This window comes from Saimiri boliviensis, chromosome X, assembly GCF_048565385.1.
Source record: "Saimiri boliviensis isolate mSaiBol1 chromosome X, mSaiBol1.pri, whole genome shotgun sequence".
Lineage (NCBI taxonomy): Eukaryota > Metazoa > Chordata > Mammalia > Primates > Cebidae > Saimiri > Saimiri boliviensis.
The window spans coordinates 55,066,476-55,091,254 of NC_133470.1; the positions used below are offsets into that span (position 1 = coordinate 55,066,476).

Consider the following 24,779-nt stretch of genomic DNA (forward strand, 5'->3'; position numbering starts at 1 on the left):
GTGCCCGGCCGGTCTGGCTAATCTCTGAGGGCTATTTCTTGCTCTGAAGCTCTGATTTATTCAGAAATGTTACACTCCACTAACAATGGAGACTGGTCTGTCCCACCATGGGTACAGGAATGGTGGCACACATCTCAGAAATGGTTTTGTTCCATGGGGAACTGAGCCAAATGGACAACTTTGCTAGCTCTGAAAGGTTAGAAGTGGTCAGCTGTGTCTGAATTTTGTAAGGCAGCATAACTGGGTGGAGGGGTGGGCAGGCAGGGGTGGCAGGCATCAGAGGACGGATGTGGATGAAGAGGGAAGAAGTGCCCCAGAGAGGTAGTTCATAGAGAACCCACCAGACATGGGTGATAGCTGGGGATGCAGGAAGAGCAGCTCTTTCTTGTCATCATTCCCTCTGTGTAGGGTAGGAGGTTCTTAAAATTGGGCCATAGAGACCATATGTGGCGAATGAAGAAAACAATTCATAATGACAGATAGGCCTGGTCCTTCAGAGAAAGAGAAAGTTGTAATGCTTGCCTGATGTCAAAGCATGTGGGGTTGGATTTGCTAGTGCCAATACCTTTTAACTTTTTTTTTTTTTATTGTACTTTAGGTTCTGGGGTACATGTGCAGATCATGCAGGATTGTTGCATAGGTACACACATGGCAATGTGGTTTGCTGCCTCCATCCCCCTGTCACCTACATCTGGCATTTCTCCTCATGTTATCCCTCCCTGACATCCTCCAGCCCTGCTGTCCCTCCCTTGGCTCCCCTAACAGACCCCAGTGTGTGATGCTTACCTCCCTGTGTCCATGTGTTCTCATTTTTCGACATCCACCTATGAGTGAGAACATGTGGTGTTTGACTTTCTGTTCTTGTGTCAGTTTGCTGAGAATGATGGTTTCCAGATTCATCCATGTCTCTACAAAGGATACAAACTCATTAATTTTAATGGCTGCATAGTATTCCATGGTGTATATGTGCCACATTTTCCTTGTCCAGTCTATCGATGGGCATTTGGGTTTCTTCCAGGTCTTTGCTATTGCAAACAGTGCCACTATGAACACACATGTGCATGTGTCTTATAATAGAATGATTTATAATCCTTTGGATATATACCCAGTAATGGGATTGCTGGGTCAAATGGAATTTCTATTTCTAGGTCCTTGAGGAAGCACCATACTGTCTTCCACAATGGTTGAACTAGTTTACACTCCTACACAATGGTTGAACTAGTTTACACTCCTACCAACAGTGTAAAAGTGTTCCTATTTCTCCATATTCTCTCCAGCATCTGTTGTCTCCAGATTTTTTAATGATCACCATTCTAACTGGCATGAGTTTGTATCTCAATGTCGTTTTGATTTGCATTTCTCTAATAATCCATGATGATGAGCATTTTTCATATTTGTTGGTCTCATATGTGTCTTCATTTGAAAAGTGTCTGTTCATATCCTTCTCCCACTTTTGGATGGGTTTGTTTTTTTTCTTGTAAATGTGTTTTAGCTCTTTGTAGATTCTGGATATTAGTCAGATGGGTAGATTGCAAAAATCTTTTCCCATTCTGTTGGTTGCCAGTTCGCTCTAATGATTGTTTTTTTTGCTGTACAGAAGCCGTGGAGTTTAGTTAGTTCCCATTTGTCTATTTTGGCTTTTGTTGCCAATGCTTTTGGTGTTTTAGTCATGAAGTCCTTGCCTATGCCTATGTCCTCAATGTTTTTGCCTAGGTTTTCTTCTAGGGTTTTTATGGTGTTAGGTCTTATGTTTAAGTCTTTAATTCATCTGGAGTTAATTTTAGTGTAAGGTGTAAGGAAGAGGTCCAGTTTCTGCTTTCTGCATACTGCTAGCCAGTTTTCCCAACACCATTTATTAAACAGAGAATCCTTTCCCCATTGCTTGTTTTTGTTAGGTTTGTCAAAAGTCTGGTGGTTGTAGATGTGTGGCATTGCCTACAAGGCCTCTGTTCTGTTCCATTGATCTATATCTCTGTTTTGATACCAGTACCATGCTGTTTTGATGACTGTAGCTTCGTCGTATAGTTTGAAATCGGGTAGCGTGATGCCTCTGGTTCAGTTCTTTTTGCTTCAGATTGTCTTGGCTATGTGGGCTCTCCTTTGGTTCCATATGAAGCTTAAGGTGTTTTTTTTCTAGTTCTGTCATTGGTTGCTTGATAGGGATAGCATTGAGTCTATAAATTACTTTGAGCAGTATGGCCATTTTCATGACACTGGTTCTTCCTAACCATGAGCATGGAATGTTTCTCCATTTGTTTGTGTCCTCTCTTATTTTGTTGAGCAGTGGTTTGTAGTTCTCCTTGAAGAGGTCCTTTACATCCTTTTTTAGTTGTGTTCCTAGGTACTTTATTTTCTTTCTAGCAATTGTGAATGGGAGTTGGCTCATGATTTGGCTCTCTGTTAGTCTGTTATTGGTGTATATAAATGCTTGTAATTTCTGCACATTGATTCTGTATCCTGAGACTTTGCTGAAGTTGCTTATCAGTTTCAGGCGATTTTGGGTGAGACGATGGGGTCTTCTAGATATACAATCATGTCGTCTGCAAATAGAGACAATTTGACTTCCTCCTTTCCTAATTGAATACTCTTTATTTCTAGAGAGGGCATCCTTGTCTAGTGCCAGATTTCAAAGGGAATGCTTCCAGTTTTTGCCCATTCAGTATGATATTGGCTGTTGGTTTGTCGTAAATAGCTTTTATTATTTTGAGATAAGTTTCATCAATACTTAGTTTATTGAGGGTTTTTAGCATAAAGGGCTGTTGAATTTTGTCAAAGGCCTTCTCTGCATCAATTGAGATAATCATGTGTTTGTCTTTGGTTCTGTTTATGTGGTGAATTATGTTTATACACTTGCATATGTTGAACCAGCCTTGCATCCCCAGGGTGAATCCTACTTGATCATGGTGGATAAACTTTTTGATGAGCTGTTGCAATCGGCTTGCCAGTATTTTATTGAAGATTTTTGCATCTATGTTCATCATGGATACTGGCCTGAAGTTTTCTTTTCTTGCTGAGTCTCTGCTGGGTTTTGGTATCAGGATGATGTTGGTCTCATAAAATGATTTGGGAAGGATTCCCTCTTTATGGATTATTTGGAATAGTTTCAGAAGGAATGGTACCAGCTCCTCTTTGTACATCTCGTATAATTCTGTTGTGAACCTGTCTGGACCTGGACTTATTTTGGTTGATAGGCTATTCATTGCTGCCTTAACGTCAGCCCTTGTTATTGGTCTGTTCAAGGTTTCAGCTTATTCCTGGTTTAGGCTTGGGAGGGTGCAAGTGTCCAGGAATTTATCCATTTCTTCCAGGTTTACAGTTTATGTGCATAGAGTTGTTTGTAGTTTGTGTTTCTGTGTAGTTAGTGGTGATATCCTCTTTATCGTTTTTTATTGCATCTATTTGATTCTTCTCCCTTTTCTTTTTTATTAATTTGGCTAGTGGTCTATGTATTTTGTTGATCTTTTCAAAAAACCAGCTCCTGATTTATTGATTTTTTTGAAGGATTTTTTGTGTCTCTATCTCCTTCATTTTTGTTCTGATCTTAGTTATTTCTTGTCTTCTGCTAGCTTTTGAGTATTTTTTTTTTTTGTCTTGCTCCTCTAGCTCTTTCAATTTCGATGATAGGATATCAATTTTTGTTTGATCTTCCCTCGCTTCTCTGGTGGGCACTTTTGCTATAAATTTCCCTCTAGACATTGCTTTAAATGTGTCCCAGAGATTCTGCTATGTTGTGTCTTTGTTCTCGTTGGTTTCAAAAAACATCTTTATTTCTGCCTTCATTTCATTGTTTATCCAGTTGACATTCAGGAGTCAGTTGTTCAGTTTCCATGAAGTTGTGTGGTTCTGAGTTAGTTTCTTAATTCTGAGTTCTAATTTGATTGCACTATTTTCTGAGAGACTGTTATGATTTCCATTCTTTTGCATTTGCTGAGGAGTGATTTACTTCCAATTATGTCATCAATTTTAGAGTAGGTGTGATATGGTGCTGAGAAGAATGTATATTCTGTGGATTTGGGGTGGAGATTTCTGTAGATATCTTATTAGGTCTGCCTGGTCCAGATCTGAGTTCAAGTCCTGGATATCCTTGTTAACTTTCTGTCTCGTTGATCTGTCTAATATTGACAGTGGAGTGTTAAAGTCTTCCACTATTATTGTGTGAGAGTCTATATCTCTTTGTAGGTCATTAAGAACTTGCTTTATGTACCTGGGTCCTCATGTATTGGGTGCATATATATTTAGGATCATTAGTTCCTCTTGATGTGTTGATCCTTTTACCCTTATGTAATGGCCTTTGTCTCTTTTGATCTTTGTTGGTTTAAAGTCTATTTTATCAGAGACTAGGATTGCACCTCCTGCTTTTTTTTTTTTTTTCGCTCTCTATTTGCTTGATAAATCTTCCTCCAGCCCTTTAGTTTTAGCCTATGTGTGTCCTTGCTTGTCAGATGGGTTTCCTGAATACAGCACACCAATGGGTTTTGACTTTTTATCCAATTTGCCTGTCTGTGTCTTTTGATTGGGGCATTTAGTCCATTTCCATTGGAGGTTAATATTGTTATGTGTGAATTTGATACTGCCATTTTGATGCTAGCTGGATGTTTTGCCCGTTAGTTGACACATTTTCTTTATTGTGTCAATGGTACCATTTGGTACGTTTTTTGGAGTGGTTGGTACTGGTTGTTCCTTTCCTTGTTTAGTGCTTCTTTCAGGAGCTCTTGTAAGGCAGGCCTGGTGGTGACGAAATCTCTCAGCAATTTCTTGTCCATGAAGGATTTTCTTTCTCCTTCACTTATGAAGCTTAGATTGTCTGGATATTAAATTATAGGCTTAAAGTTCTTTTCTTTAAAGATGTTGAATATTGGCCCCCACTCTCTTCTGGCTTGTAGGGTTTCTGCTGAGAGATCTGCCCTGAGTCTGATGGGCTTCCCTTTGTGGGTAACCCGACCTTTCTCTCTTGCTGCACTTAGCATTTTTTCCATCATTTCAACCCTGGTGAATCTGACGATTATGTGTCTTGGGGTTGTTCTTCTTGAGGACTGTCTTTGTAGTGTTCTCTGTATTTCATGGACTTGAGTGTTGGCCTGCCTTTCTAGGTTGGGGAAGTTCTCCTGGATAATATCCTGAAGAGTGTTTTCCAGCTTGGATTCATTCTGTCCATCAGATTCAGGTACACCTATCAAACGTAGATGAGGTCTTTTCTCATAATCCCATTTTTCTTGGAGGCTTTGTTTATTTCTTTACACTCTTTTTTCTCTATTCTTGCCTTCTCATTTTATTTCATTGAGTTGATCTTCAATTGCTGATCTCCTTTCTTCTGCTTGGTCAATTCAGCTATTGAAACTTATGTACGCTTCGTGAAGTTCTCGTGCTGTGTTTTTCAGCTCCATCAAGTCATTTATATTCTTTTCTAAGCTGTTTATTCTAGTTTGCATCTGATCTAACCTTTTTCCTAAGTTCTTAGTTTCTTTGCCTTGGGTTAGAATATGTTCTTTTAGCTCTGAGAAGTTTGTTATTACTCACCTTCTGAAGCCTTTTTCTGTCAATTCATCAGATTCGTTCTCCATCCATCTTTGATCCCTAGCTGGTGAGGAGTCGTGATCTCTTGGAGGAGGGGAGGCATTCTGGTTTTTGGTGTTTTCTTCCTTTTTGCACTGGTCTCTTCCCATCTTAATGACTTTATCTACTTGTGATCTTTGTAATTGGTGACTTTTGGTAGGGCTCTCTGAGTGGATGTCCTTTTTGTTGATGTTGAAGCTATTTCTTTCTGCTTCTTAGTTTTCCTTCTAACAGGCCCCTCTGCTGCAGGTCTGCTGACAGCCCACTCTAGACCCCACTCGCCTGGGGATCACCTGTGGGGGCTGCAGAACAGTAAGGGTTGGTTCCAGTTTCTTCCTCTGCTATCCTTGTCCCAGAAGGGTACCTGTCCAATGTCAGCCTGAGCTCTCCTTTATGAGGTGTCTCTTTGGGTATAGGGAGTCAGGGAGTTGCTTGAGGAGACAGTCTGTCCCTTATAAGAGTTCAAGTGCTGTGCTGGGAGCTCCGTTGTTCCATGCAGAGCTGCTGGGCAAGTACCTTTAAGTCTGCTGCAGCTGAACTCATAACCGCCTCTTTTCCCAGGTCCTCTGTCCTAGGAAGGTCAGCTTTATTTATAAGTTCCTGTCGTGCTGCTGCCTCTTTTCATAGATGCTCTGCCGTACATGGAGTAGTCTAGTCACAGTCTGCTAGTAGAGGTGTTGATGAGCTGCTGCAGGCTCTGCCCAGCTGCTGTGTGAACTGCCTCAGTAGTGGTGGTAGCCCTTCCCCCCACTGAGCTGGACCATCCTGGGTCCCGCTGCACTTGCTGTGAAACTCTCAATCCAGAGAGTTTCAGATTGCTTGTTTCGTGGGGGTGGTACCTGCCAAGCCAGGTCACCTGTCTCCCTGTCTCTGCCCCCTCCCTTTCAGTTCAATGGGTAGCTCTGTCTCCCAGGTGTTCCAGGCACCAGTTGAAACAGCCACTCAGACTTGTGTGACTTTCTGTGTGCCATCCTGAAACTGGCTGACACCACTGGGCTGAAAACTCATGGTACTTTTTGGTCCAGGAATCTCCTGGTCTGTGGGCAGTGAAAACTTGTTTGGAAATGCAGTGGGCACTCACCCTCTATGCTGTTCTCTCTGGGAAGTGCACTCCGGAGCTGTTCGTATTCAGCCATCTTGGATCCTCCTCCTAATTTTTTTTTTCTTGTGGACTTGAAGCAAGGTTTGGTAAAAGGGAGAAATTTGAACTCATAACCCTAGGAGACCAGAATGAAGCTGAATGTTGACTGTTAGAGCTGCCCTTCTTATAGTAGGGGGATGAGTTATGCATGGAGTCATCTAGGCTCCTTGCATTCTGATCCACCTTGGCTAGGGTGTGCCTGGGGAAGTCCAGCTTGCCTGTGGAATTGATTTTGACCAGTTTATAGGAGCATGTGTAGACTCTGATTAATTGTTCTGGATTAAAGCTTTGGGAATCAGTATTTTCTAAGCACTCCCACAGGGAATTCTAACATTGGGCAAAGATTGCTTACCGCATCTCTAATAGAAGCCTCTCCTTGCTACATGTGACAAAACTGAACCAGAGAAAGGAGAGGCCTGTGCCTATGCTAATATGGCATGGATACAGATTATCTGAGCTCTGAGCTAATGCTTTGTCCTGGTTCTTTGAACTCTTCTAACAACTCAATTGGGCATCCTGTAAACTTGGTCAGAGGTCCAGGAGGAGATAGTTGTTATGACCCCCAACCCACAAGTGCTGAAGGAAGAGGTGGGGTTAACTAATTGCACCCAAGGGAGGTGAGCAGCCCTTTTTAGAGAGTGAGTCCACTGTCTGGGCATGTGCAGACCAGTGGTTGGGGGAAAGAGGAAGCCTGGAACAGGATAGGAGGTGAGTAATGCTGTGGGCATCAAGACATTTAGTTAGTGGTAACATTACAAGGAGTTGGTGAGCTTAAGGACCTGGTGACTTTTCTCCTCAGATCCATGTGGACTTGCAGGGCTGAGGCCCTGTCTCAGTGTCCAAGATTTGTGTCTCGTGCTTGGGAACTGAGGACTGCTTGTTGTTTGCTTCCTGCTTCAGCTGGATGGCCTTTACACTTGATTAGGGAGTGAGCCCAACCATAGAGCAGCCTCTCCTTGGCCCCAGCCCCTACTGTTCCTATCCTTTCAGAGTGCATCAAGCTCTCCCACATGTCTGGGCACACCATATCACAGTATGGTCTTTGATTATTTTTCCTCTATTTTATATGTAGTATTCTGATTGAGAATGAGCTCCTTCTATAGTAGGAAAGGGGGCTTTGTTCCAAGTCCTTCCTAGGGGGATGGGAAGGTGCTTAATGGAGAAAAGCAAGCAGATGAGTAGGACACTTAGGGTACCTTTTCTCTTAACAGTGTCAAAACGAACTTTTCTTAGGAGAGAAAAGTGACTGGGAGATTTAGGGTGGCTGTAGTACACACTTCATTCTGTGGGGTCCAAGAATTATGTCTTTTTCCTACTAGATGGGGAACCCCTTGAAGTAGTACTTGTCATAGTCTCTAAATTCCCAGTGCAGAGTAAAATACCCGCACACTTTGCAGGGTAAGGACATTTTTTTCTCTTATTCTCTCCCTTGAGTTGGATTAGATTTCCTAGAAGCCCTCTATCTCCTGGCTGAAGACTGTGGAAGCTAATGGGGGAGGAAAGGAAGGGCTGCATCTATGGGTTGGCTGTCTATGGCACCCCTCGTATCCAGAATTCCACTCATAGTTCTTCATAGTAGTTAACTTGTAAGGTGTATACACTTTCACATGTAGATGTTCTTTTTTTTTTTTTTGAGATGGAGTTTTGCTCTTGTTGCCCAGGCTGGAGTGCAATGGTGCTATCTCGGCCATCTCAGCTCACTGCAACCTCCCGTCTCCCAGGTTGAAGTGATTCTCCTGCCTCAGCCTTCCAAGTAGCTGAGATTACAGGCGCTGGTCACCACACCTGGCTAATTTTTTGTATTTTTAGTAGGGATGGGGTTTCACCATGCCGGCCAGGCTGTTCTCAAATGCCTGACCTTAGGTAATCCACCCACCTCGGCCTCCCAAAGTGCTGGGATTACAGGCATGAGCCACTGCGCCTGGCTCTTTTCTTTTTCTATAGGTGGAACAAGTGTGAAGAGCCAAGGGGTCTTAGAGGTTAGAAGGCGGGCACTTAGAGGTTAGAAGGCGGGCACTCCTGAATGGTTGTTTCTTCCTACCACCTTTGAAAGAAGGGTCAACCAGATCATGAGCATCCTAGACCTATCCAGAGGAGAAAGGCCTTAGTACAGTGTTGGCCACTAATGGAAGTCATTAGCCTTGGAGCTCTGTGGTGGCCTGCTTTCATTCTTAGCCTCTCACCTCCATTGAGTTTGGCATCTCTAGCTTGATTTCCTTTTATTCTCCAAACATTTTCCAAAGGAATAGGGAGAGAAGCAAGCCACACATGTCCCTTTGCTTCTTGAGCCCTTAATCGACTAGCTGGGAGGTATTCTCTTCTTGCTTCTTTCTTTCTTCTTCATGAATACCTCTTGCTCTCTAAGGTTAGGGATATGAGCCAGAGGCCCGGGAGTCAGGTAGTTTATGACTCAGCCACTGGCCTGGGGCCTTCTATTGGGATTAGCTTGGCCCAGGGCCTTTCTAATGTGTGAATGGATTTTTGGGGAAGATGGTTAGTGGTCTAAACTTATTATCTATTTTTTCTGCCAATGTCTTTGTGTAGGAAGGGTGTAGGAGACTATGTATGATTAATTGGTATGTGGGCCAGTTATCTTTGGCCCGCTTTCAGATAAAACCCTTGCTGCCCATCTTTTAGAGAAAGTAGAATGTGAAAAGAGATATTTATCCAGGGTTGAGGCCTTGCAGAGAGTTAGTGGAGTTATCAGGTACAAATATTTAGTTTAGTCTAGGAATTGGTGAACTTGCCTGTGGGACCAGTTTTTATATATATTGTAATAATAGATTTTACGTTTTTAGGAGCATTTTTTTGTTTTGTTTTGTTTTTTTGAGATGGGGTTTCACTCTTGTTGCCCCAGCTGGAGTGCAATGGGGCAATCTCGGCTCATTGCAACTTCCGCCTCTCGGATTCAAGTGATTCTCCTGTCTCAGCCTCCTGAGTTACAGGCACCTGCCACCATACCCAGCTAATTTTTGTATTTTTAGTAGGGACGAGGTTTCACCATGTTGGCCCGGTTGGTCTCAAACTCCTAACCTCAGATGATCCACCCGCCTTGCCAGCATTTTTTTTTTTTAAAGAAAAAAGAATGTGCAACAGAGACCATATGTGGCTTACACATATAGCTTGCCAGTCTCTACTAGTCTATGCCTTAGAGTGTGAATTTATTATATACCTATTTCCTAGATACTCATGACTTCTTTATAGTTACCTTTTTCCTGAGTCTTACATATTGTAGGCCTCTGAATCCTGCTTCTTGTAGCCAATCATAAATACCTTCCATGCTGGTTACTAACTAATATGTGGTTACTAACCAAACTGTTCTGTCTCCTTTCATATACACTTGGGGTCTGTGGTCACCTAGGGTTAGAATTAAAATTGTATCCTTGGAATGAAAAGAACTTGATAGATGATGCTTTCCTCTGGTTCACTTTAACTTTGTAAAACTTAGCTTTTCAGTGCAGACAGCCCCAAATCTAGAAAGTTAGCCCCAAATCTAGAAAGTACACAACTCCTGTTGATAGTAATTAGTGAGATTTGAAAAAACAAACACAAAAATCCAAAGCTGTACTCAACAGGAGATCTCAGAGTTGGGGCCAGCATTTTCTGTTCATTCCCTCATACTTCATCCCTGGTTTTGTTGAGCCTCCTAAAATTAAACCTGTTTTTTTGAGAACGTGTGTTTGTGTTCTTATGGGACCATGCCTGGACAGAGGGAACTTTAGCTACTTTTGGAGCAAGACACTGAAACTGGAGTTGTAACGGTGATACTAGTATAGTTCTAGTGATAGGCTTACCCAGAGAGGGAGGCATTCCTGGCTTCATCTGTAGCCTATACATCCTTTGTACTATGTTAGCTTTTGTGTATTTATGGGAGTGCATGCCTATTTGGGCACCCATACCCATTCATGCCAGGTCTTTGAGAGTCCTGGAGTGGAAGGAATATGGTGCCAAGGCTTAAGTCACTCTTCTGAAAGGTCAGGATTCTAATAGGAGTTACCGCAAGGCTGCTATGGAATGCCTTTTCTTCTCCCTGCTGCTGTGCCTGCCTTCTTCAAACACACCTAGGATGGTAGATGTCCACCCAGCTCCAGGCTACTAGGCCTGGGAGACTCAACCACTATGGTCTCTCTACCTAGAACACCATGAGGCTCCTTTTCCCTTTAATCTTTTTCCTGTGACCATCTCATTTTTCCTTTAGGAAAGGTCAGCTCTATCTCAAGAAACCTTCTGCCTTCTCACCTCTCCTTGTCTCTTTACCTTTCCCATTATGGCCTAGATGCCTCTTGCTTGTGTTTCCACAGTCCACTTTGATTACTTCTGTCTCTGCTCTTGCTGTATAGAATGGTAATTTCTCATTCATTTATCTGCATATTGCCTCCATCTGACAAAAAATGTTCTCAGATTCTTGCTCATTTTCACACACAAACACACACACACACACACACACACGCACACACATAAACACACACACACAATTTCAAATCCTGGTCCGATCCATATTGGGTGTCTGATAACGTGGTGGTGTATGGAACCTGTATGTGTATACATATGTCTGTGTTAGTGATATGAGTTCTTTATGAAACACCTGTGGTAGGTAAGAGGTAGCTTTACTTATTTTTCCAGATCTTACTAGAATTGTAGATTTTTAGGGTTTGCTTTGGATTATGGAACAATGTATGTTGCCTTGGCCATTAGGAAGGCTTCTAGGTGATTTCCATAGATATTCTGGTTGGCCTCTTTACTGTTGTCTGAAAAAACTAGACCAAACATTGGGGGCTGGGGGTATGATTTTTATTCTCTCCAAAGAACTGATATGAATATCTGTGTGGGGGGTTAGGTGGGTTCATGCTTGCTCACCTCAGCATTGAGGGGTGTGAAGATTATATGTTTGTGGGGGTAGGGGTGCTAAAAACCCTTGTATTATTGCAGGATAGGTTAAATCGTTTTTACTGGTCTCAGTAAATTGTTAGCCGACCTTGTGGTTTGGAGAGAAAGATGTGGCTTTATCAACTCGAAAAAACAAAGCCAGCTTTTAGAGAAGTTATCTCAAGCTACATAGGGACCAAAACTAATAAGCTGGATGCCATGTGGTCTCTTATCAACCCTTGCCACCAAGGGACTTTTCCAAAACAATCATAGATCCATAGATCCCAAGAGCATTCTTTGAGTTCTCTGTACCTCTGCTTCCAGGAAGGTGGTCATGACAAAAATGAAGGCTGTGAGCTATTGGCTATAAACAAATACACTTGTGGCAGGTTATGAAGCCACCTTTTAACCTTCAGCACATTCACTGGAGGTACGTATTTTTGAGAGTAGGTATTTTCTTAAGGCCTATGTGATAAACCTTGTTCCCTAATGTGGATGAGAAATGGATTAGGTGTAGGGGAACACCAGGCTGGGTAGGACTGAGGACATCCTGCTTAGGGGTAGCTAGCCAAAGTCCCCCATACAAGCCCAACCAAGGATCATGCTGCACTGAAGGTCTGCACTTAGTAGTGAGGCAGTGCTGTGAAATGTCATCTGTCTTCCAATTTCTCACACTGGATGAGTAAGGAGGCCCTCCCTGAATATTCACATGGATGTTCAGCCACATTCTTTGCTATATTTACAGGGTGGGAAGGGAAGACAAGGAGGAGACAGGGAGTCTGAGCTGGTTAGAGAGGAGTGAAGGAAGTTTCAACAATGAGTAGGTTCAAGCTGTGATACCTCCTGGCTGCCTCTTCCTCTTTGAGTTTGTCGGGGACCTTCCTATGGGCCTGAGATCATTTTCTTTTTCAAAGTGGCCAAAACCACTCTAGGCCCATTTAAATCAGGGTGCTTTTAGCAGGAATACCAATGCTGGCATCTAAAACTCATGTGTAGTGAGACTTGAATGACACTTGGGACCTTTTTTAAAATACAATTTTATTGTATTTTTGCATTTCTTGGTTCATTAATCAAGGAAGAACATTGGCATGTCATCTTCCAGTCTCCAAATGTAATATAAATTGTCAATTTGTGTTTTTCCAGAAAATTTATTTTTCCAGAAGTGCTTTGAACCATCATCATCTATCTGTAGGCATGGATCCTCCAATTTAGAAGGTGCTCCTAGTGTTACCTAGTACCCTTCCTGTCCCATTCTGTGAAACTGGGATATTTACTGTAGATTATTCAGTCTGGTCAGACAGAAAAGTCCAGCTCCCTCCCCAGTCAACCAAAGCCTCCTGTATAGAGGGGAAGTACGGTAATGACATTATCTTTCCCTGGGCAGCCACGTGTTCTCTGAGAACAGGATGTGGGGAGGGCTGGGCCCCAGTCACAGGGTATGGGGGCGGGCACCGGAAAATGGGCTGATGGTAAGGCCAGGAGGATTAGTGCTTGCCTCCTTGGCTTTAAGAGGCATGAAGATCTCCTGTATTCTTGATTGTTCAATCATGTGTATACCTTACCCTCGCCCATGGCGTGTCTGTTCTTACCCTAAGGAAGACTGAACCTGAGAAACACCTTGTGTAAGAGGCCCAGCTCTTTGGTCTGTAGAAACTCAGTGAGGTGGAGTGAATGGGCACAGGATGCTCACCATACCAACCTATGCCTTGTGATTCTTTATGACAGCCTGTGGCTTCAGGACACTTTGGCTAAGCTTTGTTGGGGAGCTGGACCCCAGTAGATAATGAGCAGCTTTTCTGCTTTTTCTCAGGGCCCCAGTTGTTTTCCTTCCCCCAGATGGCTCCTTAGCTGAGGTGATTTGCATTTTCAGCTTCCTTTCAGGCCCCATCCTTCTCTTCTCCCTGCCCCCACTGCTTCTGCTGGGGACCTTTGGTGATGTGCTGCCTGGGGTGGGGAAAAGAGGATGTAGCTAGCTTCCTGTGCAAAAGAGGGTGGGGCGCCAGCCTTCCTGCCTGTCTGCCCACCCACCCAGCCACCCACCCAGTGCTTGAGGAATTGCCTGAAGAGTTCAGTTCAGAGTCACCAGAGGCTGAAGTTCTTTTTTCAGAGTAGAGATGGAACTTTGCTCATGCTGGTCTCTCTCCACAGTGTTCTACTGTGGGAATAGTTGGACACTCTTTTCCTGAAATCACAATGTGGAAAGGGCCTTTAGAAGCCAGCTAGTCCAACTACTTCACATTATGGGTGGGGAAACTGAAGCCCAGAAAGTCATATAAATCCTATAGGGAATCAGTGGCAAAGCTAGGATGAGTAGAATTCTAGAAGACCAGACCTAGAGCTCTCTCCCTCCCCTCAAGCTGCTAATCCAGAGGGTTACAAATTGTTTGGCTCAGCTACCTGGTGAGCTGCAGCCTCCCTTCAATCAGAACAGCTCTACTTTTATGTACTTCATATTTTGAAGTTTTGTGTGATTTTCTGTTTGGGAGTTTGAGGAGTCAGGAAGCTGTTAAAAATGTAATAAAGTTGGCCGGGCACGGTGGCTCACGCCTGTAATCCCAGCACTTTGGGAGGCCAAGGCGGGCGGATCACCTGAGGTTGGGAGTTTGAGACCAGCCTGACCAACATGGAGAAACCCCATCTCTAAAAATACAAAATTAGTCAGGCGTGATGGTGCATGCCTGTAATCCCAGCTACTCAGGATGCTGAAGTAGGAGAATCGCTTGAATCTGGGAGGCAGAGGTTGCAATGAGCTGAGATCACGCCATTGCACTCCAGCCTGAGCAACAAGAGCGAAACTCCGTCTCAAAAAAGAAAAAAGTAAAAAAGTAAAAACCATTGAGCAAAACCCAGCCATTACAGTTGGGAACAGTCAGACCTATAGGGGCAAGGGAGTATCCCAAGTTTACTGGGACCAGACTCAAACCCAATCTGTGAACCACCATTCATAGCTGGTTGCTCTTAGTTAATGATGTGGCTTCTACCACAAGGACTGTTCCCTCCCTGTGTACCAATGCTCTCCTGTCCCAAAGAGAGCCTCTTCTGTAGCACCCTAAGACAGAGGTGAAGTCCAGAGGCTGTTCAATTTATTGGATGAAACAAATGACAATAGGCAAGCCTTTGGAAGGACCTTTATGTAGCCTTAAATAAGAGAAACTCGGAAAGGTAAAGACCAGAATACTAGTAGTTGGGGAGATCAAGGTTCTAGTTCTATCTCTTTCACACTTGAGCATGTTGCTTTTTACCTCACTGAACCTCCATTTCTCCCTTCTTTAGAATGGTGCTTGTCTTGGCTCTGTGTTTTTCTTAGAGGGTTTAATTCAGTGAGATAATGCATATGGGTAAGCATCTTTTAAATTGTAGAGTACTGTGCACATGGGGCTAGGATTATTATTGTATACAAATGAGCCAGAGGCCCTAGAAGAATCTGGGTTGGATAACAGGATTGCGGGAGAAAGGAACTAAAATTTACCAAGCATCTGCTATATGCCAGGTACCAAGCCAGGTGCTTTTCTATTAGTAAAGGATAAAAAGGTGCCGGGCGCGGTGGCTCAAGCCTGTAATCCCAGCACTTTGGGAGGCCGAGGCGGGTGGATCACGAGGTCGAGAGATCGAGACCATCCTGGTCAACATGGTGAAACCCCGTCTCTACTAAAAATACAAAAAATTAGCTGGGCATGGTGGCGCGTGCCTGTAATCCCAGCTACTCAGGAGGCTGAGGCAGGAGAATTGCCTGAACCCAGGAGGCGGAGGTTGCGGTGAGCCGAGATCGCGCCATTGCACTCCAGCCTGGGTAACAAGTGCGAAACTCCGTCTCAAAAAAAAAAAAAAAAAAAAAAAAATGGTTAAAAAGGTTACTCTTGGAATACTCTGGTGAGGTAGGCATTATTACTCTCATTTTACCTGTAGGAAAACCGAGGCTTTAAGAGGTCTAGGAACTTGTAATGCTCCAGAGACTACCTCTGGAGCCCAGTGTCTCTGTCAGCCATTTGTGAAGAGACCTTAGGAATGTCCTGTGGTTTCTACTGGGGTTTTCTAGCACACTCCCTCACTTAAGCCTCTCTCCTCTGGTGGGGATGAGACTGTCTCTTGTTGGCTTCGTGTCTCAGTCCTGAACTCTTAATCCTCATTTTCCTTGGTGGTGCACCAGGCACAATTAGGTGCCCTAGTTTGGCCTTTAGCTGATGGGGAGCCCTTTGGATCAACCACCTTTTGTCTGATAGTAAGGACGTCCTGCTACTCTGGGTTTCTGGTAACCAGAGCCAGTGATTTGTAGCTAGCTAGACAGACTTGGCTCTTGGTCAAGGCCATGTAGCTAGAAAATAGCAGTTGGGTCCTTTCTTTGAGACTCAATTTCCTCATCCATAAAATAGGTTTAATAATGCTCAACTCTAATGTGTCTCTTGTCCAGTGTGCTGGTAAATGTTTAACAATCAACTCTTTGACAAATCCATGATTTTTACTGTTTGCCAGTTCCCACGGTGTAAATACTCCCACCGTGGCTGATTTCAGGCTACCAATATGCAGTCCTTGATGGAGGAGTTGGGAAGAGATGTGTATGATCAGCTCTAGTGCAAGCTGGTTCTACTGCACCATTGCTAGTCACACCTCTCTTAGATTCCTATCCTCACCTTCCAGCCTACTCACATCTGTATACAAATGCAGCATCCTCTCAATCATGCCTCTTCTGTTCTTCAAGTTCCCAGAGCATCAAGGAAAGGGAGAGCTTCATTTAAGGTCTGCTCCTTTCCTGAAAGTTTTTCCAGGAAAGAGTGAATGTGGAGTGTTAAAAGGCAGAGAACTCAAGAGGGCTTTGATTGGGACCCTAATGCTTTGACTGCTGAAGTATATGAACTGTTTGTTTTCTCTCACTGTTTAATTCTTAGCTAGATGGGAGGATGGTTGAAGATTCTGGACAATGGCCTGAGGGTGTGGTGCACTTAGCATTCTGGTTGTAATTACAAAGTCTCCTCCTCTTCCTGCCTGCAGAATATATTTTGCTGGGTGCTAACCTCAAGGTCCCTGTCATAGGGCTCTCTGGGCCAGAAAGCATTTTGGAGGACCAAACCTCTGGTCCTGTTCTCTCATTTCAACAGCATCTGTGTCATGTGATATTTCTTTGAACTTTTCAGATGGAAAGGATCACCTGAAGCATTTGTTAAAATGCTAATTCCCAAGTATCTCCTCTGTAGAGTCTATTTCAGTAAGCTTGGGGTGGTGTCTGGAAGTCTGGACTTTTTGACCAATGCCACAATCTTATGATAAACTAAGTTGGGGATATACCTCATTAAGTACTGCACAGCACTCCTGTTATGTTGAGATCATTATGCCCATGTTACAAGTTGAAATATAAGAATTCATGACTGTTTATTGGTAGACCTGGATCTTGAGGTCAGGTTTTCAGAATACAAAGCTATGTTCCTCTTACTACAGAGACATTACTGTAGTGAACAGTGGTGTATGTGGTGGTGGGTAGTGATGATTCTGGGTAGGGAGGAGCAGGCATAATCCCTGCACTACTTTACAAATAAGGAAGCCAAGGTGCAGAGGATTTGAGGGCAGTAGCAGAACTGACCGCATCCTTGATCTTTTGTGGAGGTGGACTGTATTCGACCCTGGAGAGCCATTTACCAGGCCCAGCAACCTAGATGTCTCTGCAGTTGCCCCCCACCCCACTTTTTTTTGAGACGGAGTCTTGCTCTGTTGCCCAGGCTGGAGCGCAGTGGCACGATCTCAGCTTACTGCAACCTCTGCCTCCTGGGTTCAAGCTGGAACTACAGGAATACGCCACTACACCTGGCTAATTATTGTATTTTTGGTAGAGACAGGGTTTCACCATGTTGGCCAGGCTGGTCTTGAATTCCTGGCCTCAACTGATCTACTTACCTCGGCCTCCCAAAGTGCTGGGATTACAGGCATGAGCCACTGCACCTGGCCTTTCAGTTGCTCTTTACCTGCAGTGTTTCCCTTGTATCAGACATCCCTTTAGTCATATTAACACCATCCCAGGCCATGCATGGACCAAGAAGCAGATGGAGCTCTTGTATTTCAAGATGGAAATCCCCATCCCTCTCAAGAGATAAAATATTTAAAATAATGCAGGAATATTTGTGTATTTAACTGTCATGCCTGGTTTCACATTGTCTCGCCAACTAGAAACATAATCACCTTTTAGTTTTCCCCCAAAGTGAAAGCCCTTTATGCTAGGAGGGCTCTTTAGAGGTCTTCCTGGGCAGCCCCCAGCCCTCTGTACTGAAACAGGTTTTTGTTTTAAATCATTCCTGACAGGTAGGATACTTGTCATAGTATGGCTAAAAGGGGAGGTGTTAGTAATTATCACATTCTACTTATGGTGTGTCAGGTACTTTCCTGTCTATTATTGTATTATTATTATTACTGTTCAATTATTTTCTTCCTCCAGTGTCAAATATGTCTATTATTTTAACATAAATCTCCCAATAACCCTGTAGTGAGATTTTTTTTTTTTTTTTTTTTTTTTTTTTTTTTTTTTTTTTGAGACGGAGTTTCGCCCTTGTTATCCAGGCTGGAGTGCAATGGCGCGATCTCGGCTCACCGCAACCTCCGCCTCCTGGGCTCAGGCAATTCTCCTGCCTCAGCCTCCTGAGTAGCTGGGATTACAGGCACGTGCCACCATGCCCAGCTAATTTTTTGCACTTTTAGTAGAGACGGGGTTTCACCATGTTGACCAGGATGGTCTCGATCTCTCGACCTCGTGATCCACCCGCCTCGGCCTCCCAAAGTGCTGGGATTACAGGCTTGAGCCACCGCGCCCGGCTGAGATTTAATATTATTAGACCCATTTTATAGATTAGGAAACTGAGTATTAGAAAGAGGAAGGTCAAAAAGGCTCCAAAGCTCAAAATGTTGAGAGACCATTATTTCCAGGACAAGGACTCCAGTTTTGTGGGTTCCCCAGATACTAGGTTTGGTTCTTAGCTTACTGGCAAGGTAGGTAGGAAGCCAACCTTAGCCTAGCCCTGGGGTTAAAAACAGAGTTTTTTTTTTTTTTTTTTTTGACAGGATCTCTCTCTGTCGCACAGGATGGAGTACGGTGGTGCTATTTCAGCTCGCTGCAACCTCTGCCTCCTGTGTTCAAGCAAATGAGTCTCATGCCTCAGCCTCCTGAGCATTAGCAGCTGTGACTATAGGCGCACACCACGATGCCCAGCTAATTTTTGTACATTTGTAGAGACAGAATTTCACCATTTTGCCTAGGCTGGTCTTCAACTGGGCTCGAGCTATCTGCCTGACTCATCTTCCTAAAGTGCTGCGATTACAGGCATGAGCTACCATGCTCAGCTAGAAACAGAGCTTTTTGATTAGGCCCAGAAGCCTCCCCCTGCAACTGCATATTTGACTAATCCTGGCTTCAGCAATTTTAACATCCCATGAGCAATAGATGGAACCCAAATTTGGGTTTGGATCAGCTCCAGTGTGCTTCAGAGGTATGATGCTGGAGATTGCTAGGGTCTGTTCCTAAGCGGAGGGAATAGAGCCCTCTTCTGGCACCCTGGGCAGAGCTGGCATCTCCAGGCAGCCAAAAATGGTCAGTTTCCAGTCTACAAATACTTCCTGTGAAGCTTGCTGGCAGGAAGCTGGGTCAAGCAGGAAACTGACGCTAAAGAGTGAAGCCCAGCTAGGTGTGGCCCCAGAGAGGGGCTTTGCCCATTTGGAGACTTACTTTATTAATGATGGATCTGTACTCCTTTTACTTCAGCAGCTTTGAAGGTTTATGAGAGTTGAAGGAATCTGTTGTTCTTGGCTGCCTGGATATGAACCCATTGCTCAAATTCCCTGCCTCTTTCCCTGCTCTGTGCCCTTCTCAATCCCCAGCTTGAGTCTTGGGTGTGCCTGTTACTGGGGGCCTTCTAAACCAGTTGCTATTCAAGTTTTTGCAAAGAAAACTGTTCTGGAAATAGGGTTTGCTGAGTTTTCCTTCCATGGTGTTATAAAATACTTTGTCTCCCTAGAATGAGTGGTGGTGATTGTCTCATAACCTGAAGGTTAGGCTTGCCCTCTGTTTAATGCTAAACTTCCAAGCAGTGCCAGCTTGGAGTTTTTCACGGAAACTAATTGTTCCAGCCTCCTCCACATAGTTTTTATTTTTTATTTTTATTTTTTATTGTTTTTTTTGAAATGGAGTTTCGCTCTTGTTACCCAGGCTAGAGTGCAATGGTGCGATCTCGGCTCACCGCAACCTCCGCCTCCTGGGTTCAGGCAATTCTCCTGCCTCAGCCTCCCGAGCAGCTGGGATTACAGGCACGCGCCACCATGCCCAGCTATTTTTTTTGTATTTTTAGTAGAGACGGGTTTCACCATGTTGACCAGGATGGTCTCGATCTCTTGACCTCATGATCCACCTGCCTCGGCCTCCCAAAGTGCTGGGATTGCAGGCTTGAGCCACCGCGCCCAGCTAGTTTTTATTTTTTTAGATCAATAATAGTATACTTGAAGTATCTACTGTTTTCTAAATGCCAGGCTGGCACTATGGCTTACTAAATAGGCTAATAGATCAAAAGTCAGTTTGATGGAGTCTCACTCTGTCGCCCAGGCTGGAGTCCAGTGGCGTAATCTCAGCTCACTGCAACCTCCACCTCCCAGGTTCAAGCAGTTCTCCTGTCTCAGCCTCCCTAGTAGCTGGAACTACAGGCACATGCCACCACACCTGGCTAATTTTTTGTATTTTTAGTAGAGACAGGTTTTTACCATATTGGTCAGACTGGTCTTGAACTCCTGACCTCAGGTAATTCACCCACCTTAGCCTCCCAAAGTTCTGGGATTATAGGCATGAGCCACCACGCCCGGACTCAAAAGCCAGGTTTTTAATCCCTCCTCCCACACTGCCTAGCATCTGTAGGGCTCTGGGCCAGTGTCACTCTTTCTTTGGACCTCAGTTTCCCCAGCTGTATGTTGCAAAGTTTTAATCTAATGATCTCTGAGGTCTCTTTCAGGTCTGACAGTTTGGGATTCTGGACTGTTTATTTTCTTAAAGGACAAGGAGAAGTTCGGAAGGGAGAAGCCATATGAGATTCTAGGATGTATGTTTGAAATAATGAGGAAGTGTAAAAATAGGAATGGCTATGCTAAAGAGCTGGTGGGACAGCCCAAGAGCCTATGAAAGAGAGATTGAGTAGGGGCTAGAGAGTATTTGCCCTGGGAGTATGGTTTGGCTAAGCTGATTTTGGAAGTAAGTCCTGGAGTTAGGTTCAGATACTAAAGAGCTAGTTTTCTTCCTGACTTTCACATGTGGAGAGAAAAACAAGAGGGCTCTACCTGTGCCCGAGGTTGAACAAAAGGCCATGCAATTAAGGCTGGATTAATGAAGAAACTAACTGGCTAAGGTGACATCACTGTTTCTGATTTTTTCTTTCCGTTTTGGCCTCTGCCTTGAGCTCTTCTCTTACAGGGACAAGGTGGTTATATTTTCATTGCCAACCCCCACACATATGGTAATTGGAGTGGTAACACCCAGTCTCCAGTATGTCCTTGTCTTCCAGTTGAAATTCTTCTTGAAGAGCTTTGGATGACAGGGTTGGGTCAAAACAAATGAAAGGGAACCCTTGTCTCTCATTCCCTCTGGAGCAATTGGAGTGGTTGAAGAACTACTGCTAACCCATTAAGGTGTGAGTGAGGTTGGGTGTTGTTCTCCTTTCTAGAAGTTACTGGGAAAAGGCACAGGCATAGGAAAGGTTAACTCCAGACATGTCTTATGAGCTGGAGATGAGCAGGAAGAGGTCAGAGCAGATTACTGTAGCAGTTACCACTTCCAAGTCAACAGGAAGGGGCTGACTTGCTGGGAAGTGAATGAGTCAGTGACGGAGGAGGAGGAGGAGCAGAATGGCCCCTAGGCTAAAGATTCAAAGCAAACCTTGTTTTCCCCCTTATGGAAAATAGCTGCTTGAGGCAGTGCTGTCATCCATAGAGGCAAGACAGACCAGGACCTGCCCTGCCTTGCGTTGGCCCCACTCTTAGTAGCAGAAATGGTGGGAACTGGAGCCTAAACAATGGAGTTTAACCTCCAACTTGATGAAGGCAGTGTGGGTGACACTGTGATGACTATTCTCTGGCCAGGGAAGATACTAGAGTTCTGGGACTGCCTTAGTAGGGCTCATCCTTCCTCTGGGTCCCCTGTCCCACTTATACTTGCCTTCCTCTCTACACCAGCAGCCCCGCTGAAAGCCCAGTGGGGGTGGCCCCTGCAGGAGATCAGGGAGTGGCAGGTGGGAGATGAAGCCATTAAGCTCAGACCCAACTGGACTGACTCACAAGCTCTGCCCCAGTGAGACAAGAGGACCTTCCCAAGCAGTGCTTCCCAGATGTGCCAGAATGTTTTGAGTCTTAGCCAAAATAGTTGCCAAGGCAACGTCTGAAGACAACATGACAGGAGAGGTGGGTGGAGTTGTGGAAAGAGCTCCAGGAATGTCCAGAAGACCCGCCTCCACTACTTGTTGTCTGAGTAAATGTGACCTCAGTGATGTTAAGTGAGACTGTGCATGATGAGGCTGGCACATTGTTGGCATTCAGTAAGTGTTCACTTCCATCCTTCTGTCACCCGCCTCTGTGCACTTCAGTTTTCTCATCTATGAAGTGGGGCTAGTAACGTCCACTTCCTCAGCTTGGAGGTCCATGCTCCAGGCAAGTTACTTGTAATTATTTGACTTATTCTCTGCTTTTCTCTCTGACTCCTCCAAACTTCTTTCTAGGAAGGAGCCATTTTATAGTTCAGTGACATGAGGTAGGTGAGGGGAAACCATTGCCGATCCCTTTTGCTATAGCTGGGCTACTGCTCCCCTGAGTGCTCTTGACAACAGACAAAGAGAAAGTCACTTATCTGAAACTGGCAGGCCCAGAGACCAAAGAACCCCAGCTGCTGGTGCCATGGCAGAGGGAGCTTCTGGCCTGGTTACTTTTGTGTCTCAGGTCAGGTAACTGGGGCCATGAGAGAGATCCAGGTTTGTTGAAGGCTTTGGACAGTGGACTACCGAGATGGGATTGTTTGTACTTAGCGAAGTGCTTGGTGTGGGAAGTGTCTGTGTTGAATTGCTCAGTAACAGTGGGCTTATTGTTCTTGGGCAATGGGTGGGAGGGCCAGTGCATGTGAGAGGATGACACTCCCCCTTCCCCAAACACACATGCAGACATTTTGTTATTGTTCCTTCAATCCTTAATGTTCTTCTGAGACACAGTCTTTGACCTCATGCTGTGCCTAGATCCTCAGGGCCTGGCTTAGGCAAGGATTTAGCTGTATAAACAGTTCTCTGCTGGGGACTACATCTTGAAATGCTGCCCCACCCAGGTCAGCTCCTGTATTCCTGTTAAACTGAAGGGCTGCCTGGGAATTTTCTGCTGACTTTTGGAGCTTCATTTTCAGGTTCTTTCCTCCCGCACTAGACCACTGTCTTCTCTTTGGGGAGAGAGCAGAGTCTAGGCCCAAAAAGAAGACCGTGAGTGCCCACTAACGATGAGCATCCAGTGGGCCTTCTGTGGCAGTGGGTCTGGGCCTGCAACGCATCTTGCACTCTTGGGTCCCAGATTAATCTAAGAGAGAACAAAGGGACCTTCTTTGATCAGGACTTCTATCTATCACCTTCAGGCCCCAGCTGTTACTACCCTTACTCCCTGCTACCTCTGACACATACAGAGAAAACAGGAGAGCATAGACCCACGGCCGTGTCCCCATGACTTACATTTTAAAAATTTCTAATTTTAAAATTTTTATTATTTTTTAACTTGAATTTTTTTTTTAATAGAGATGGTTTTACTATATTGCCCAGGCTGATCTCTAGCTCCTGACTTCAAGCTATCCTCCTACCTTGGCCTCCCTAAGTGTTGAGATTTACGGGTGTGAGCCTAATTTTGATTTTTAAACTTAATACATAATAATAAATGCATACATAATTTGTACATATTTATGGGGTACATAGCAGTACATACAATATATAGTGATCAGATCAGGGTAATTAGCATACTCATAATCTCAAACATTAATAATTTTTTTTCTTTTCTTGAGACAGGGTTTCACTCTGTTGCCCAGGCTGGAGTGCAGTAGCGCCATTCTCTTTCCTCAGCCTCCTGAGTAGCTTGGATTACAGGTGTGTGCCACAACACCCAGCTAATTTTTGTATTTTTAGTAGAGATGGGGTTTTGTCATGTTGGCCAGGCTGGTCTCGAACTCCTGACCTCAGGGGATCTGCCCGCCTTGGCCTCTCAAAGTGCTGGGATTACAGGCATGAGCCACTGTGCCTGGCCTGGTGTCTAACTTTCTATGCCTGGCTTATTTCATTTAACATAATGTTCTTCAGGCTTATTCATGTTGCTGCAAATGACAGGATTTCTTTTTCTTTTCTTTTTTTTTTTTTTTTGAAATGGGGGTCTCACTTTGTTGCCCAGGCTAGAGTGCAGTGGCACGATTTTGGTTCACTGCAACCTCCGCCCCCTGGGTTCAAGTGATTCTCCTGCCTCAGCCTTCCGAGTAGCTGGGATTACAGGCACATGCCACTACATTCAGCTAATTTTTGTATTTTTAGTAGAGATGGGGTTTCACCAAGTTAGCCAGGCTGGTTTTGAACTCCTGACCACAGGTGATCCGCCCACCTCAGCCTCCCAAAGTTCTGGGATTACACGCATGAGCCACCATACCTGGCCAGGATTTCATTTTTTTTTTTATGGCTGAATAATATTCCATTGGGTATATATGCCACATTTTCTTTATCCATTCATCTGGTTTTGGACATTTGGGTTGATTCCATACCTTGGCTATTGTGACGTAGTGATGCAATAAACATGAGGGTGCAGATATCTTTTTAATATACTGATTTTTTTTTCCTTTGGATAAATGCCTAGTAGTGGGATTGCTGGATCATATGGTAGTCCTATTTTTAGTTTTTTGAAGAACCTCCATAATGTTATCCATAGTGGTAGTACTGGTTTATATTTCTGCTAACAGGACTCACATTTTCTTCTGAGTTAAGTGGAGATAGGAATGGGAATTCATTTGTGTTTGTTTTTCTTTCCCATTTTTTTAAAACCTAAAATGGTTTATCTCCACAATGAAATTCAGGAAACCTCAGGCTGCTATCCCTGGGGAAGCAGCCACAGTGGAATGGCAGAAACCCTGAGTAGGAATTCAGGACAAACAGGTTCTGGTTGGGTTTCAGCTCACACCTTCAGATTTTAGGAGAGCCCTTGTAACAGGGTGATC

The 24,779-nt window shown here is 44.2% G+C and overlaps 1 protein-coding gene across 3 annotated transcripts in view; it reads left to right on the forward strand.

Moving 5' to 3' along the window:
- The window catches only part of MSN (moesin), an 80,380-nt gene that overhangs the window by 22,579 nt on the left and 33,022 nt on the right, over positions 1-24,779 (forward strand). The window contains exon 1 of one of the 3 annotated variants that reach the window (XM_074391801.1): positions 23,652-23,670. The exons of the other annotated variants lie outside the window; for them this stretch is intronic. The gene's annotated coding sequence lies outside the window, so the exon portion shown is untranslated. Of the gene's footprint in view, positions 1-23,651; positions 23,671-24,779 lie in introns of those variants that run through there. 3 annotated transcript variants of the gene reach the window in all.